Source organism: Petaurus breviceps, unplaced genomic scaffold (genome assembly GCF_028583685.1).
Source record: "Petaurus breviceps papuanus isolate PSGF00001 unplaced genomic scaffold, PetGlider_PUasm1.0 688, whole genome shotgun sequence".
NCBI classification, from domain to species: Eukaryota; Metazoa; Chordata; class Mammalia; order Diprotodontia; family Petauridae; genus Petaurus; species Petaurus breviceps.
The window spans coordinates 25,724,371-25,741,884 of NW_027186457.1; positions in this window are offsets into that span (position 1 = coordinate 25,724,371).

Sequence of the window (17,514 nt, forward strand, 5' to 3'; positions counted from 1 at the left end):
TATATATATATATATAATTATATATAAGCCCCAAACCCACAAATGGACAGATTGTGTGACTGTAGGCTGCGTCAAGAGTGGCGAAGTATTCCGAGCTTGCTGCACTCTGCCTTATTCTGCAGACTGCAGTAGGGATACAGCATTCAGTTTGGGTACCCCACTTTTGAAAGGTTAGTGATAATCTGGAGGGCATCTGGAGAATAACAGTCAGGGTGGTCAAGGGTCTGAAGAAGGAAGCCAAGGATGTTCAGCCTGGAGAAAAAAAGCCTTAGGGGGATGTGCTAGCTATCTGCAGTATTCTGACACAGTAGAAAGAACATTGGGCTTCCAATCTGAGGGCCTGGATTCGAATCCCACTTCTACCACTTGTAACCTTGGGCAAATCCCTTCACCTGGTGCTTTGGATTCATCATTTATCAGATGAGGAGGTTGGCGAACAGGACCTCTGAGGCCTTTTCCACCTTCCAGTCTAGGATCATCTTATTCCATTTAAAGGGCCACCCATGAAAGAGGGATCACATCTGTCCTGTTTGGTCTCAGAGGGCAGAAATAGGAGGGGCAGGAGGAGAAGGCACAAGGCACAGATCTGAGCTTAATGTAAAAGGAAAAGCCTGATGACATTTACCTAAAAATGAAATGAGCTCCCCCTCCCTGGAGATCTTCAAGATGGGATTCTGTGAGATCACTATAACAGTCCATTGGTGTTCATTGTCTATTGATACAACCACAGCCATGGTTTCACAAAAGTGTCCCCCACTGCACAGAGCCCAACCTTGAACAAGCACATACCACATTTCCTATCAGCCAATTTGTCAAAGCCTCAAAAGGTTTTCCTCTTTATACTTCCTGAAATGAGACTCAGAGAGATTTAATAACTTGTCCAGGGTCACAAAGCTATTAAGTGTCAGAGGCAGGATTTTAACTCAAGCCTTCTAACTTCTACCAACTAAGAAGCACTCTCTCTGAAATCCACCCTTCCCACCACCATTACTTCAGCTAACAGATTTATCATCTGACATAGGGACTATATGACTGAACTTTAAACTGGTATTTCTGGCTCCAGTCTATCCTTTCTCCAATCTATTATCTATCATCACTAGAATAAATTTCCTAAAATACTCTACTGCTCAAGAGCCTTCAATGGGTCCCTATTGCCTACTGAGCCAAAACTCCTTAGCCTAGCATTCAAGGTCTTCTATGACCTGGCCTTAAACTGCATGTCCAGTCTTATGTTCCTGTATTTGCCCTTTAGATACCCTATGTTGTGGTCAAACATGACTGCTTATCTTACAACATGCATTATATGATACTCTCTCCTTGAATGTGCTTAAGCTGTTCCCTCTACTTGAAGTGATCAGGAGGTAAAGGGCATTCATAACTGGAGCTGTTGAGTAGATTAGGGAATAGAGTTCAAGAGTCAAAAAGAGACCTGGGCTTGATGATTGTTTCTATTTGTGTGATTATGTGGAAATCCCTCAACATCTGAGCCTCAGTTTCTTCATCCATAAGATGGGATCATAATACTTGCAATATCTCCTTCACAGTGCTGCTGTGAGGAGCAAGCTTATATCTATTTGCAAACCTTAAAATCCCTTATAAATATCAGTTGTTAATTATTAGTATTATTAATTATTATTATTATTCAGTGATCTAAGCCTTTCTATGCATCTTCCAAGGCCCAGTTCATATGTCACCTTCCAATGTACAAAGTAATAAGCTATGTGCTAAAGACACAAATAGAAAAATAAAAGGGGTCTTGATCTCATGCATATCATTTTCTAAAAGGCAGAGGCAACACAATAAGAGGTTTCAGCTATGAGTCAGACAGATGGTTTCCACAGTTCTTAAAAGTTTTCCTTGGTCTTTCCAGAATTTCATTTCTCCCCTTTCAAAAAAAATATTTATTTTATTTTATTTGCTTTTTGGAGCGCAACTGGGGTTAAGTGACTTGCCCAAGGTCATATGGCTACGTGTGTGTGTGTGTTAAGTGTCTGAGGCCAGATTTAAACTCAGGTCCTCCTGACTCCAGGGCTGGTGCTCTATTCACTTCATTTTTCCCTTTAACTGTGATCACAGCTTGTACATTACTTTTGCAACATTCACATTCTTCCTGTAGCACCCATGTTTGTGTACCTGACTTCTTTCCTCTATTAGACTGTAAGCCTCCCCAGAAAAGGGACTTGTTACTTGTTCATATCTATACTCCTCTCAGTGCCTAGCTTTCAAATAGAATGAATGCTTTTTTTCAATCCATCCTGCTAGAACAGGGGGAGGTAGAAATAAGAGGATATGAGGGATTCTTGTCCCGTTCCAGATGGACTTTCATCCTAAGGTCCCATGATTGTGACTGATCCTACTCTTTCCATGGGCTGTCTCCTCTACTCAGCTGAAATAGTTTATGCAATCATTCTTCCTCCTCCAAGCTCTCACTGTATCTGACTAGTCCAACTTAAGCCTATGATTTCAGAGGAGAGTTTACTTCTAGAGCAACTCTGGGTCGTGCATTCAAATATTTCTCTTCAAAGTCGAAATATCATCAAAGCTTCCACCCAACAAATACATCAATTCTTCCACTTCTGAGATTATACTTAGAAAGAATAGGTTTTTAAAAATCCATTCCCAAACCAACTGGGAAAAAACATGGATAGTTTCTTATTTTATTTTATTTAAAAAAATTTTTGGTACCTTTTCTTACTGTCACAGAAACAAAACAGGCAAAATGCTTCACCCATAGAAATTTAGGTATTTGAATTAAAATATTTATGCAGATATTTTCTAGAATGTTGCTGTTCAGTCACGTCTGACCCTTCATGACCCTATGGATGCCAATACTGTCCATGGAGTTTTCTTGGCAAAGATAGTAGAATGGCTTGCCATTTCCTTCTTCAGTGGATTAAGACAAAGGTTAAGTGACTTGTCCAGGGTCACACAGCTAAGAAGTGTCTGAGGCCAGATGTGGACTCAGCTCTTCCTGACTCCAAGTCCAGCTCTCTATCCATTTGAGCTACCCAGCTGCCTCCTTCTAGGATGTATAATTGACCCAAGAAAGCTTTTCTGAAAACCTTCAATGTCAGAGCTGCAGACAGTTGAGGACCAATGGCTGTAGCTCCTATAGGCATTGTGCTCAGCTAGGAGAGGTCACACATGGGTAGCCACTAAAAATCCATGTGAAAATGGGCTGACCTTATGCCTCCTCTGGACCTTAGTTCCTTCTTTCTAGAATAAGGGGGTTAGGATCAAAGTTCTCTAGGGCCCTTTCTCTTTGAATAGTCTATGGTCTTATGTATCTACGGCACATAGTGGTGATATAAGGATAAAGATAGTGAGCCCACTGAATGCTTACATTAAATTTAATTTCACTGTCTCCATTTGTGATAACTGATTAAGAGAATGGATAAAGAACCCATTACTTTTGTCCCCCTTTAGAGTTGAAAGTGTACCTCCCCTTAAGCAAACTTGATTTAATGGAAATTTGGATTTCCCAAATGCGTAAATAATCAAGTTATCATTCACTTTGGAATGGAGTCCTAGCTTTACAAAGGAATCACCACAAATACTTAGGGCCTATCATTTTTTGGGCATTGAGTCAGAAGTTGGGGATGCAAAGATTAAAAAGGCACAGGCCTTCCTCTCAAGGACTTTATAATTAAATAATATTTAGAAATGAAACTCCCCTGTGTGCTAGTGAATTGACAATAAACCAGATAGCAACCTAGCATTTGGGGAACAGTTCCCAACTTTACTTAGATTCACCTGGGCATAAGGCCAATTGTGATGATACATTAGAGAATCCCAAAGTTGGAGAGAATCTTCTAATATTCTCATCTAAGATGTCTCTCACATAAGGCTTTGTGTTCAAGAACCAGGTTCAGTCCTGGGTGCTTAAATATATATTTCTTTCTGTGGCTCTGCCACCATCACAGAATAAAATTTCAAAGCTTTCTCCAAAACAAAGCACAAGTATGACTCAGTTATAAGAATTCCCCTATGTGGTAAACAGTTCTCCCACAAAGGCAGATATAGGACATCTTTTTTTCCACACCAGACCAACCATCCTTCACTTTTTGGAATTTAGCAACACATTTCAATTGCTTTCTTCCACTTCCCCCTGTGGCCTCCATCTTCTAGTGGTGACTTCCCCCTGTAACTTCCATTTCCAAGGAAGGCTCAAGCCTTATTACTAGCTGTGTGTGACCCTTGGCAACTCACTTAACCCTACTTGCCTCAGTTCCTCATTTGTAAAATGAGCTGGAGAAGGAAATGGCAAACTGATCCAGTATCTTTGCTGAGAAAACCCCAAATGAAGACACAAAGAGTAGGGCATGACTGAAAAATGACAACTACTACTACCACTACCAGAATGATTAGCAAACTACCATCACCTCTTAGTCTCCCTCTCCCTGTATTACTTAATTACTGGCTATTTAGGACCAAACTATCCCCACTCTCCACCCTCCACTTGAGGAGACTGAAAAACCAAGAATCTTTCATTCTCTAGACTTGGTCACCATCCCATCCGCTACCACCCTGTCCCCCTTACACCTCCATTTTATATCTTGTCTCTTCCCATTAGGATGAAAGTGCAGAATTTGTCTTTCTTTTTATTTGTTTTTTGTTGTATCCCCAGTGCCTGCACATGGTAACCACCTAATAATGTCCATTGGTTTGACATCACAGAAACTACCCGAGACAAATACTAAATCATGATAAAGGCATTTGTGGTCGTTTCTTCCAAGCTGCCTTGAATCTCACTCACTTAAAAAAGATACCAAAATGTAAACCTACATCACAAGGCTGCTCATTAACTATTAGACAGCACAAGGCAAAATTTTAGCGTGTTAGACCATAGAAGAGAAACCTTAGAGGTCTCTCTGACTTCACTTTAAAATTTAAGAAAAGTAGGAATCAGAGAGGTAAGTTACGTCTGTGGTGACACTGTAAATAGTGGAAAATTTGAATTTGAAATTGTACTTAACTTAAGAGAGTTAGAAACACTTCAGCGTTTAATTATACAGATATACAGGTAAGTTTATGTGAGTTAGGACAGACAAACAAATCCTCAAAAAAGATATCCCTCCTTAGCTTTGCAAAGAGGTTAATGAATAACAGAATTTTAGGAAATGTACACAAAGCCTGCCTAGTTTGTTTGTTTGTTTGTTTTTAACATTTCAGACTGTGGACTTCATTTATATCCATGGAAGGTTAAAAGATCATGCTTAAACCAGGAAGAGCAAAAAACAAGAAAAGAAAATATAGACCAATTTCCCTAATGGATATTGATATAAAAACTCTAACCAAAATACTAGCAAGGAGAATGTTTCACAAAGATTATACTCTATGACCAGGTGGGATTTATAACAAGAATGCAGAGCTGGTTCAATATTAGGAAAATTATAAGCATAATTGATCATATCAATGACAACATTTAAAAATCATATTATTATATCAATAGATGCTGAAAATGCTTTTGGCAAAATACAAAACTATTTCTATTAAAAATAATATACATAAAAAACAGAAAATATAGGAATAAATAAAACTTTTCTTACAATGATAAATAGCAAACATCTGTATTGAACATAAATTAGAAGCCTTTCCAATTAGATCAATGGTAGAGGAAGGAGTCAACTATTCAAAACAATTAACAACTTTAGCAAAGTCTCAAGATATGAAATAAATCCACACAAATCATCAGTATTTCTATATATTGCAAGCAAAACACAGGAGGGAGAGATAGGACAGAAAGAGAAAGTAAATTTAAAATAACAGCAAATGATATAAAATACTTGGGAGTCTACCTACCAAGACACAGAGAACATACATGAACACAAATGCAAAATACTTTACACATAAAGACAGATCTGACCAACTGAAAAATGTTAATTGATTATAGATAGCCCAAGTCAATATAATAAAATGACAATACTACCTCAATTAATTTACTTACTCAGTGCCATATCAAACTACCAAAGAATTATTTTATATAACTAGAAAAATAATAACAAAAATTATCTAAAGGAAGAAAAGGCCAAGAATATCAAGGGAATCAATGAAAAATAAAAATGAAGGAACAGAGCCTAGCAGTCCCAGATTTCAACCTATACTACAAAACCATAATCATCAAACAATCTGGTACTGAATAAAAGTGGTTGATTAATGGAATAGATTAGGTATACAAAATATAGATGTAAATGATTATAGGACCCTAGTATATGATAAATTCAAAGATTCAAGTTTTGACAGCAAGAGTTCACCATTTGACAAAAACTGTTTGAAAGACTGGAAAGTAGTCTGTCAGAAACTAGGCATAGATCCTCATCTCAGATCATATACCAAGATAAATTCAAAATAGGTATGATTTAGATATAAAGGGTGACATAAGTAAATTAGGGGAACATAGAAATATCATGACCAAATTAGAGATAGAGAAGATCACAGGAAGTAAAATGGACAATTTTGATTACATTAAATGAATCTTCTTTGAGAAACAAAATCAATGCAGTCAAAATTAGAAAGAAAGAGGGAAACTGAGGGAAAGGAGGAATTTTATAGCAAGTTTCTCTGACATAAGGTCTCATTTCTCAAATATACAAAGGTCTGAGACAAATTTATAAAAGTAAGAACCATTCCCCAAAGACATAATGGTGGAAGAATGTGACCAGACAGTTTTCAGAAGAAGAAATCAAAACTATCAATAGTCATATGAAAAATACTCTAAATTACTAATAATTAGAGAAATGGAATGGAAAACAATTCTGCGTTCAACTTCAGGCTGGTTCTGATTTTCATTTTTCTTTTTAATGATTTGGAATATTCTTTCATGTGGTTGTCATTTTTTTTCAAGTCTTACTTTGTGAACTGTTCATATCCTTTGAAAATATAAATTGGGAAGTTGCTTTTGGTCATATACGTGTATGTTGATTGTTTATATATCTTATCACACCTTATCAGACCCTATCAAACCCTTATCAGAGATACTCAATACAAAGATTTCCCCCCTTCCACTATTTCCCTTCTTATCTTATATACATTAATTTTGTCTGAGGAAAAGTTTTGTAGCTTTGTTTAACCAAAGTTATCTATCATATCTTTTGTGACTGCCTCTATCCCTTGTGTCATTAATAATATATTTCTTAACCAAAGCTGTGAAAGGTTTATGTTCAACTTTTCATCTACTTTTTAAAATAGAAAAATGTTTAATATGTACGTCAAGTATCCATTTAGAATATATTGTAGAATACGGTATAAAGTGTTTGTCTAAACCTAATTTATGCCTTTCCGGTATGCCTAGAAATGTTTTTTTTTTTCAATCAAGTAGGGAGCTCCTTACCATGTAATTTATATTTGCTGATTTATCAAACACTGGGTTATTGAGTTCCATTATTTCTGATTCTTCCTTCTTTCATCTATTCCATTGATCTAACTCTCTATTTTTTTTAACTAATACTCCATGATTTTGACCAGATTGAACATATGGTGCTTTTATTTACTTTTTGATGATGAACTGTATCATCAAGAAACACAAACATTTCAAAATGCATAGAATAAAAGACAACACATAGTGGTCAAGATGAGTAGCAAGAAGTATGGTCGAGATCCCCCATCAAACCTACTCCAGGAAGGCCCAGAACATACATCAGACCAAATTCTGAACAGGAACTCCAAGAAAAAATAAAAATGAATCATATTTTCTAGCACACAAGGCAACTTAGATGCCAGAAAGAGGCATCTACAAATAGTAGTAACAGTGTCTGGCCAGGAGGGTTCTGTGGGTGAAGTGTTATAGCACCCAGGGATTTAAATGGAGAATGGGCATCAGGGCAAGAAACAGTAGGGCAGAAAAATGATCTCAGGGGACCCTTGAACTAGTGCAGAGTATAGGACCAGGCACAATTTGGCAGTTCTGTCAGATACTCCCCAGTTTTGAGTTGGACTGAGGAAGGAATCTGTACATTTGAGTAGTAGAGTAGTACCTAGTGAGAGAAACAATAGCAAAATTATAATAATGGGTGGTCTCAGTTTACCTTCCTTACACCAAGATAAATCTAGACAGAAATAAGCAAAACAGAAATTACATGTCTAAATGGAAATAGGAAGGAGAGGGATTAGAGGTCATGGTAAAGATGAATAGATTCAGAGGAATGTCAAAAGTTTTGATTAAGGAAGTGGAACACTTGGGTATAATGGTGAGATCCCCAGAGTGACCAACCCTGTTGTGTAGCTGAGGTAAAGAAGTAGGTCGTGGGACTTGAGGACACTGAAAAACCAAGAAGCTGAAGTGTTTAAGGGAAAACATGGCTAGGAAGGGGTGGCTAGGTGGTGCAGTGAATAGAGCACTGGCCCTGGAATCAGGAGGACCTGAATTCAAATCCAGCCTCAGACAATAACACCAGCTATGTGAAATTAGGCAAGTCACTTAGCCCCAATTGCCCTCCCCTCCCCCTCCCCCCCAAAAAATATGGGCATGAGTAGGAAAAGAGAGGAAGAAAATGAGGCAGGGACTGAAATGTTTGAGAAAGGAGGGAGCATGACTTGGAACCAGGTAGACAAAAAAGCCACCATGATTTATTTACTTAGATAAAAGGAAATTTTTTAATAGAGTAGATTTCAAAGGAGAAATGTTCCTTAGTGATGGCAGCAAAGAGACAGTCTTGGAATAGCAATGGGGAGTCAAGAAGTACTCTGATTCTCTTATAGGTGTGTGTGTGTGTGTGTGTGTGTGTGTGTGTGTGTGTGTGTGTGTACACAGTTAATGCTAGAGAGGATGACAAAGGAAACAGTATCATCTGCAGAGACCAGGTGAGATGAAGTAGATGGAAGGAGTAAAAAAGAAGAGGTCCAGAACGAAGGGAATGTCTGCATCATGGAACGGTAATTCCAAAGGGCACAGCGGAAGAGGTGGGCAAAATTGGAGTGGGATGTGGAAAAGGTAAGGTTACAGAGGATGAGGATGTAAGAAATGGAAGGTGGGGGGTGGGGAGTGTTTGGTCCTAAATAGCCAGTAATTAAGTAATGCAGGGAGAGGGAGACTAAGAGGTGATGGCAGTTGGCTAACCATTCTGGTAGCGGTGGTATTGTTCAGTCATTTTTCAGTCATGCCTTACTCATTTGGGGTTTTCTCCCCAAAGACACTGGATCAGTTTACCATTTCCTTCTCCAGCTCATTTTACAAATGAGGAACTGAGGCAAGTAGGGTTAAGTGACTTGCACAGGGTCACACATATAGTAAGTCTCTGAGGACAAATTTGAACTCAGATCTTCCTGACTCCAGTCCCAGCACTCTACTCTCTGTACCAACTAGCTGCTCCATTCTGGGGAGTAATGATGACAAAGTAAATGTAAGAGTCGGTCTAGACCACTGAGTCTCCAAACGGATTTTATAACTTGGTAAAAAGTTACTAATTATTCCAAATTAAAAAGAAGACCTCAGGATAAAATTAATTTTTTCTTACTTTAAAGCATTTCGAAATAACTACATATAAGGCCTATAACTCCTTTAGGAAAGGGTTACGATGGAATCAAATCATGTCACAACTCCAGTCACTGGTCAGATTAGAAATTATAACCTATCACAAAAAAGCACTTGCCTGAGGTCATAAAAGTATTTCTCGAGTCAGTTTCATCCTCCTGAAACATCCCAACTTCTAAGCCCCATCCCTGTTGACTTCTCATTACTCACTATTTCCATAATTTATAGAAGCATAAATTTAGGGGCACAAGATATCACTATAGAGGTCTTCATTTGTTCTCTGTGAACTTTTAAAAATATGTTGATAACTGCACTTCCATATAATCAGTTTTCTTTGTAACTGTGTATTTTATTTTATTCATTTAAAAACACTACTCTGAGACGGGGTTGCTAGATTTCACTAGACTGCCAATGGGATCCAATACACTGATCTTTTATAGCCTTCTCATTTTATAGATAGGCAAACTGAGGCTGAGGAAGCAAAGTGATTTGTCCAAGGTCAAAAAACTTTAAATAAAATATTAGCAATAAGACTAAAGCATCATATAAAGAGATCATGTGCTGTTACCAGGCTGGATTTATATTAGGAACTCAGGGTTCATTCAATATTAGGGAAACTATTGTAATAATTACTACTCTATTCACCAGGTATAAAGCAACAGAGATGGGATTTGAACCAGACAGGTGGTACAGTGGATAGAATTCCAGGCTTGGAGTCAGGAAGATCTGAGTTCAAATCTGGTCTTTTTAGGTTTAGACCTTCTCAAGCATGAGTTCTCCCCACTCACCTTTGGAATGGAAATTTCTTCCCATGGGTTCACTTTCCCTATTTGCTTTTGAAATGTGCATTTGCTTCCCAGGTGAGTTACCCTCCCTCAAAGAGATGTAGCTCCCATTACACCATATCTCCAGGGCCTCCTGCAGCATTTGGGGTCCTGAACAGAGCTGATGGGATTATGGCATCAACACCCAGGGCATAGACTCAGGCACTGAGAAGCATGTATAGAAAGCAGAAGTCTGGAAGTCAGAGGTAGACGTTAACTAGCCATGCCTTTCCAGGGCCTGGTAAGGAAGACGGCCTAGCTAAGGAAAAATTCTGTCATGATCTATTAATAGAGAATAAAGACTAATGCAGGATTATGTCATAATGAGCCAGCCTGCAGAGTAGCTGCAGTTCTGGTCTTCTGCTGCCAAAATACAGCTCTCATTCCCAACAAACAAAGTCCATCAGAGAGAAAGCATAGAGCCCCTTTAGAGCTGGGAAGTCCCACGCATAACAATGAATGGCCCACTCTTCTTTTGCCAGGGCTCTCCAGCACTCTCAGGGTCACAGGTCATTGTGGTGATTCAGAGGGGGGCCTGATCCTTATCTAAGCTTTGGCAACAAAATTAGATTGTACTCCAGTCTTATTAAAGAAATGTTTGTTCCACCATCAATGAACTGAAAAGAAAGCAGCTCAATGTACTTTTGCAAATTACAGCAATAAACTGCTTGAATTAACTGCTTTATTACAAATATTTAATTATTCTATGGGCTAACTGTCTAGCATTTAGGAGAAGAGATATGAGTAGAACATTTGAAGGCTTATTCCATTTTAAATTTGGATAGAAAGGTTTGTTTTTTTTTAATTATTAATTTCAATTTTTCTCTCCTCTAAGATAGACAAGGTCTCCCTGTCAGTGTTTTGTAGATCAACCAATTCAAGTTTGGAGTGCATTGCTTGACAATATGGAGCTTTTAGTTATGTATTAGATGTCAATGAAAAAAATGCAGTCTGGGGTAATTTACAAAAGGCAGTAGGTTTTCATTTGGCAGAAATATGAATGAGCATGGAAATGAAATGTTTTTGCACAGAGTTACTGCCCCAAGTTGCATAAGTTTCATCTGAAGTGATATGGGCAGTGGCTAGGGAGGACAAGATCTTCCTGTATGTTTACTGGAGTTTAAATACAGGTTCTTGGCATATGAATCTGGTTTTGAGTGCCAAAGTATTTAAAGAGTGAAAAAAAAAATTCTTGACAAGCCCTTCATAAAAAGCAAGAGCTCCCAATGAAAAATGCACTAATATCATGAAAGTGTTTGGATTCAAACTTCGTTTTTCATTTAGGGGATATACAGTAGACAAATAAACACAATAATATTTTAAAAAGCCATTGGTCACATTGGCTAGGCTATCTGAAAAAATAGAAAATACACATTAGAGGGCATATTGCTCGCAAAGAAAAATATATGAACGTCTAACACTGGAGTAGTGATCATCCAGTATCCAACGGCATCAACAGGGTTATTTCATCAAAGCTCTTTGACAGCCTCTGCTTACTTACTGTTTGCTAATCTACAGACCTAAATTGACCATTCAGCACCAGCAAATGTGCCATGTAGGTCTCAACTTTTCATGAAACACGCATTCGGGAACTACAAAGTGCTGAATATATTTTCAGCCTTTTTATACTAAGATTTACAAGTAATGACCTTAAGCAATGTCATGCATGTAGAACAAAATCATGAGACCACCCTGGTTTTGAGCCGAATTAAGGTATAGAATCATACTTCATTATCATTCAAATGTTGCCGGACTGAACAACAAAACGGCCCCCAGTCATACAGCTAAACCGATTTCATAGTTTCACTTTGAGAAACACCCCTCCCTCTCCTGCTTTTTTTGCTATTACAGGCTCACTGTAAGTAGACAATTATCAGAGCTTAATGCCAGACATGATAATGCCCTGCCACATTTGGAATCCTTGGGCAGCATCCGTACTATCCTGTGGAGAGAGAATGTCCCTTGGAGGCTCCTTGGGGCACCGGCAGTTTGAAAATTTGGCCGCCCATGCTGACATTTAGTGAAATCATCATTTCAGCTTGATTCGGAACCCAACCCAGCCAAGGCTGATGGCAGGATGACTCTTCTGGCAAGCTGCCCCCCTGGACCCACATACTCTACAGGCTACTTTCTGTGGCACTATCTCCCATGAAAGAAGCCCTTTGACTTCCCTGCCATAGCTGGCACACTGCCCCTTTCACAGTCCCAACTAACCGTCATCTTGGATGTAACAAATTAGTACATTCTCAGAATAATAATAAGTGCAGACATGAAAACACCATTGTCTTTATTGGGAAATGAAGTAACTGAGCTTGAGGTGGGTGACTCTTTCAGGGCAACACCACAGGCAAAAATAAATCTTTTAGGGGAACGAATAGCCAATTCCAAGAGATATGTGACACATCATTTGCTGTAAAAATCAGGAACAGGCAAAGGAACAAAAAGCTGTTTGTTGGAGTGCATAAAGAAAATGAAGGAATAAAGAGGATGAAAAATGCAAAAAACAAGGGGGAGATGCTTCTATTTTAAAGCAGAACAGAAGATATAGGATTGCAAAATCTCTTTTTGAGAAGAGGTTAAAAACATTACCTGAGTTCCCTACTGCTTATCACTGAAGAAATTACTCTATTTTTTCAATCTTCAGCTTTACTAGTGAGAAAGAGTTCATATGGAAGCAATAAAAATAGAATAACAATAAGATAAAACAAAAATACTCCCATATGGCAATAATATTCAAAGTCACTTTGGTTAAAAATATTATGTATTTTTTAAAGGTTTTAATATGTTCATGAGATCAGAGTCCCATAGATCTAGAGATGGGCATATATACATATAGACATATGTACATGTATTTCCTTTCTCCAATTTTGATTAAACTATATACATGTATCATTTATAAATCTACATAAAAGTTTATTCTCTTCAGAGGCACAGATATAAAAATACACAGGAAACAAACTGTTTCTTCTTATTGTGGATAGAACATCATTCCCATTCAATGTCAGCTACTCTAAGAACTATGGATATAAAAAAATCTGTGTTATCATGGTCTTTATGACAGCCTCAACTTTCTCAGGGAACTATAAAATGGAACATTAAGTGAGATGGGAACAATGAGAGCCTCCCTTTAGCAGATGATAAGACTAAATTAGAATAAATGACAACAAGTCTGGAGGAATCAAATAAATATTTCCTTACCATGACTCAGAGACTTTCCAATGGAGACATCACTTTTCAAAATTCTACTGTGTAGAAATCAATGTCACCCTTGATCATTCATTAACGAGCTTTTACTTGGAGTGATTGGACTCCAATCACTTTAAATCGTTTGAGATATTTTACTGCAATATTCCTAAACTTTCTGGTTCAAATGAGTCCAAGAATATCTCATTATAAATGGAGACAGTCCTCAAAAGGCAGCCAAGCATGACTAAAAAGATCACTCTTTTACACAAAAAAATAGCCTTCTGATTTTACCCTTTGTTGAAAAGACATTTGGTCGGCCACAGGGGAAATACATAATCTACTTTTCTATTCAAATACTATATTTGAGAATTCTGTGACTACAAGGACCCTACAACAATCCTGGGTAGAATATATCTATATCTATCTATCTAAATCTATATACATACATGCATGTATGTATATACATACACATAGACACATGTATGCATCATGTCACATGGATTTGTGTGATATAAAGAACCAAATTATTGCCATGTTAACAATCATTTTAACAATCATTTTTAAGAGCAAAAACACCTAGCACAGTTCTAATTAGTAATAAAATTAATCAGAGTATCTAACACAAGTAAAACTGCCTCTGAAATCCATCTCATTCCTTAAGGGTCCCAAGTACTCTCAAAGGTACATTTTATATTCAAAGTCAAGTTTAAATAATGCAGCTTTCCTCCTGTAGCAGGAATCTAATTTTGGCCAAATATACATTCTGCCATCATAGCCTCGTACATAGAGGCTGATCTTGGATTCAAGTCTTGCCTCTGTCAAATTAGAGTTTGTGTGACCCTGGGTGAGTCACTGAACTGCTTCTCTGTGTCACAAGCAACAATCTGAAACTATAAGCTTTGGGGGGAAATGTCAGAGCCATATCTGTGGAGGGAAGCTTTCACACCAGTTATTCCCCCAATTCCCCATGTTTTACTGAATAACATCAAAACAATGCTTTTCATGACCTTTTAGTGAAGATGGACATTGAAAAAGATTTTTTAAAAGAAGTCTTGGTATGGGATTCAACATTGAAAATTCTAATGTCTTCACCTCTTAGTCACAGTATCCTAGACTGATCCATCCAGAGCTAGAAAGGACCTCAGAGTTCATCTAATCCAACTTCTTTATTTTACAGATGAGGAAACACTGTAACAAGTAGTGCCAGAGGCAGACTTTGAATCCAAGTTCTCTAACTCCAGAGCCAATGCCCTTTTCACTTCTCATAGTCTTTATTTTTATTTTTCTGTTTTGTTTCAGGAAAAAGATAGAATATGACTCATGTTCAGCTATATTGCAAAAAAAAATGTTTCTTCCTTCAGAAGTCAAAAAAGGTCCTAGGCAACTGATGGGGATCCTTCTGCTTTAAATAAGAGGCTGTTTCAATTTGCCACTCAGTACCGCAGATTACAAAACACTAGAGCTGAAAAGAGAAAAGTTTAAAACCATTAGTTTCCTTGTAAGTATATCAGATTTCTTTAGTTATGTTTTTTCTTTAAAAAAAGCCCAATAAGCAGTTATTCAATACATTTCAAGCTATTACAAGCAGATTTTAAAAGTCTAATTTTTTTCATTTTATATATATATATATATATGAAAAAGTTAAGAGGCCTTATTTCTCCTCTCTAAAATTGATGATTCATAGGGCTAAAAATTTTTAAATCTTTCCACCTATAATGTACTTCCCTTGACTTTTCAGAGTATTAATTAATTCTTTGGCCAAGACTAAAATGCAAAATGTCAACTCAACTTGCATGTTCACTCTGAGTTCCTTCCTAGACACTGTAGCTCTCCCAGCAAAGGAGAATGCTAACCACATATTTCGGGACAAAGGAGCTGATTCATGGGGGGGTGGGGAGGCGGTGGGAGGTGCGGGGGTAGGGGAGTGGGGGCAGGGAAGAGACCACACACCATTTAAAAGGTTTGTTCAATTTACAAGAAAACTATTGTAAATGCTTTGTTGATTCATTATGAATGACCCCGCATGACAAATAACAAGTGACCACCTCCTTGTTGTGTCTCCCTGAATGCGTAATGCATGCAGGGGGAGCCCTGTGGCCATCTGGACACACTACAGAAACTTTTCTGCAAGGGAACATGAAACCTTTCCCAAAGACACTGCTCCTAGGTTCCCTGGCCAGACAGCTCAGATTACAACCATGGACAGCTCTGCCCAGAAAGGATTTGATAAACCTGGGTCTTCCCTCTAAAAGGTCATTCGTTTCTAAAGCATGTTGCTTGCTCCTGGCAGACTTGGTTCTGAAGAGCATCGCACACTTGAGAAGTGCATTCCACTAGAGGGAGCGGAAAGAACCTAGAAACCAGTGGGCAGAATATGGCTCTGGTTGGGTTTTTATCATCAGGATCTCTTGAACTGGCTCCTAAATGCCCTTCTTCCTTCCTCAACTCAAAAATGGGAATAAAATACATTTTTAGTAAAACATTTTTAAAATCCATTGTTGAAAAATGACATAGAAGAAAGAACTATTATCCTTATCATCTACTGAACCTTTGTCCATATTTTTGCATGGCCCAGACATATTTTTCTATCATCAGTGATCCCTTTAAAACCTTAGCGTGGCTTCATTCCATTACTTCTCATGCTGACCCCCATTAAAAACACACAAAGTGGGGACAGCTGGGGGAAGAGGGCAGGCAGAAATAGGTGAGCAGAAGGGGCAGCAGTGGTTAGACTGTTGTGTAAAATAGAAACTCTCCAGTAATCCTGTAGGAGTCAGGCCATGAAAGAAAAATAAATAAATAAAAGGAGCAAAATGGACCCTTCCTGACTGGATTCTAGTTGAAACAGGCTGCTTTGAGGTTAAAAGCACAGAGATTGCTTTTCCGAGTGGCCATTTGATTGCAGATCATCGATGTATTGCTCTCTTCTTTACCACTGACCCCCAATGCTGCTAGCGATTTTACTAAATTGTTAATTTAATGGGAAAGTCTACACCCAGAAAACTGACTTCTCTGGATGCATGTGTATAGCATTGTGGGTTAGTATCCTTTCTTTTTCTTTTTTTCTTCTTTTAAAAAAAACTAGCCTTAAAACAAAACTCTAGTGCCTGGGAGGAAAAGACTTGTTTCTGGAATCATAGGTTAAAAGAAGGTCTATTTCTTACAAAATATGTGGAAATCTTGTTCCTTTCAACTTCTTTATATTTCTTTGTTTCCAGTAGGACTGACTGGGCCATGATAGCTTCAGAGGAAGGAAAAGGTTAAGGGAATAAAAGATAAAGAGATCCATGACATTGATAAGCTGGAGAAGGCCCAGAGCTGGGCAACTAGGATGGTGTAGGGGTGGGGAACCTGCTGCCTCAAAGGCTTCTAGGTCCTTGGGTGCGGTCTTTTGACTGAGCCCAAGTTTTACAGAACAAATCTTTTTATTGAGGGGATTTGTTTTGTGAAGTTTGGATTCAGTCAAAGGCTACATGTGGCCTCAGGTTCCCCACCCCTATAAGAGTCTCGGGATCATGCCATATGTGGATCAGTTAACAGACAGGAATTTTTATCCTGGGGAAGAGAAGACTGATGGAAAGGGGAGGAAAGAGATAATTATCATCAAGTACATGAAGGGCCATTATGTGGAAGAGATTAGACTTATCCTGTTTGGCCCCAGTGGGCAGAACTGAAGTCTGGATTAACTTGTGCTTCTCAACATCTCTTACAGAAGCATCATTCATGTGCCTCTCCCTATGCGTGAGGATAGTCCAGGGCTCTCTTCTGGTCCCTCTTCCTTTCTTTCACTCCACTGTCTCTCTTGGGTCTCATAGATTCAAATGTCATCTCCATGTAGATGACACTGAGACAGATATATAGATACACAAAAATGTCTACATGTGTACAATATTATAACATAAGCGCACACGCAAATATGTATATCTTACATATAAGGTTGGTTTATAATCTAGATTAAAGAAATTATAAATATAGGTATGTATCTATATCTATAAACCAACCTAATTTATAATATACATTTGCCTGTATATTATA